Below are 2,097 nucleotides of genomic sequence, written 5' to 3' on the forward strand. Positions count from 1 at the left end.
AATCTACCATCTCTTTCAGGATGAGTTAACCCACCTCTTTTAATCCTAGAAGAAGTCTGGAAAATGCAATTGGATTTTTTTCTTTTTTGAGTCATCTCCAGTAGGCTGTCATTAATTCACTTCTTATGTGTGTTGCTGTTGTTTATTTGCATGGGTTTTCTGGTTTCAAAATAAAACTTGTCTCAGATGCAGCTGTCCCGGCTTGTTGTTTGAATCTTTGCACATTCCAATAGCATTTTCCACTGGAATGTTGAATTTAATGAATGAAAGACCAGATGTTCCAGGTACATTCAGCCTGAGTTGAGAAGGGCATATATGGCAGGGCCCCAATACCTTTTCAGATAGTTAATAAATTAGTATTCATGTCAACTCTTCAAATTTATTGTCCTTTAAATATAATCTTAACATGTTTTCTTAAAGAAAAATTTATGATATCTTTCAAAATGCTATCAGATCCCTTCACAGACAATATGACTTCATTTATATCATCTGATAATATAAAAAGTCATCATAAAAGTGTTCTACTATAGGGGCGCCAGGGTGGCTCACTCAGTTAAGCATCTGACTCTTGGTTTTGGCTCAGGTCATGATCTCAGGATCGTGGGAATAAGTGGATTGCTTTATAGACAATTGTTAATAAAATGTATACCATAGTAAAAATGCCTATATACGAGAAAAGCTCTTAAAGAGTTGGTAGACCTGAGTTCTCCCACAGGTTCTATTACCAACCAACTTTGTGACCTGACCTCTCTGAACCTTCCTCACAGAATTAGGATGATCAAATATGACCATTTATGTAAGACAGCATTGAAAATCATAAAGTACTATTCAAATACTGTATATGATATTTTAACCTTGTTAGATTGAACTGTAACACTGATACAGAAAAGTGCATAATCATATTATCTAAATTTCAGTTTAGTTTCTTCCTTTCTAGTCATTATACTTTTATTTTTTCCTTCTCACTTTATTGTGCTGCCAAAACCTCCAGTAAAATGTTGAATAGAATTTTCATCATGAGTGAGTGTTATGGTGGACTCTTAAAATAGACTCAAGATTCTCTAGATGAATTTATGAAAGATCTGATTTATATCTTTCATAGATGTTTAGTAGAGCTGCCAGTCAAGCCATCTAGGAATTTAGTTAGCCCAACTATCTCTCCTTTGACGATAATCTGTCTTTTTTTTTTTTTTCTGTGCTTGCCTGCCTGTAAGACTTTGTTTATGTCACTGGTTTTCTGCTATTTCACTATAATGACTTTAAGTGAATGTTTGGTTTGGTTTGGTTTGGTTTACCTGGCTAAGGAATCTATAATCTGTGGATTGTATCTTTCATCAGCTCTAGGAACTTCTCAACCATTATTTCTTTAAATATTACTCTTTCCTGTTGTCTTTCTCCTCTCCTTCTAGAACTCCAATAAATACAAGTTAGATCTTCTCTAGGCATCCTCTGTATTTCTAGTTCTCTTTCTTCCTATTTCTCCATGTTGGTCTCAGGATAATTTCTTTTGACCTATTATATAGTTTACCAATTCTATCTTTAACTGCTTTTGATCTAGTATTAAAACCATCCACTAAGTTTAAAATTTTCCCTTATGTAATACATCTAATTCTGGTAATTATATTTAATAGTTTCAAACCTGCCACGATTGCTCTTCTCAGTTACCTCTGTGCCTGGTTATCTTTGACCATGTACTGCATTTGTATTTATAGAAATAATTTGAGGCTTAAAGTGAATGCACTTTTCTCCAGGGAGGATTTGTGCTTGCTTCTACTAAGAGTGACAGGCTACCAACCCACGCCCATCTTATACCAAATTCAAGGTTTAACATCCTGAAGATCAAAAGGAATTCAAGCTGACCAGATGATTTCAATAGAGCTGGTCGTCTCACTTGGGGTGTGCTCCAAGTTTGAGATCTCAGCTTATGGTAGGGACCATCACTGCTCTGGCTCCCCATCTTGAGCAAGCTCTAGACTTTGACATTTGTCTTTCAGGTCCTCAAGTCTGTTAAAATGAGTCTGTTCTAATTTTCCAGGATCACAAAATGAACTCAGGCAAAACTGACTTCTTTCTTGCTTTCTTTTCATTGTCCTTCCA

Source organism: Callorhinus ursinus, unplaced genomic scaffold (genome assembly GCF_003265705.2).
Source record: "Callorhinus ursinus isolate GAN/ISIS: 27379988/994484 unplaced genomic scaffold, GSC_fseal_2.0 scaffold6, whole genome shotgun sequence".
Classification (NCBI taxonomy): domain Eukaryota; kingdom Metazoa; phylum Chordata; class Mammalia; order Carnivora; family Otariidae; genus Callorhinus; species Callorhinus ursinus.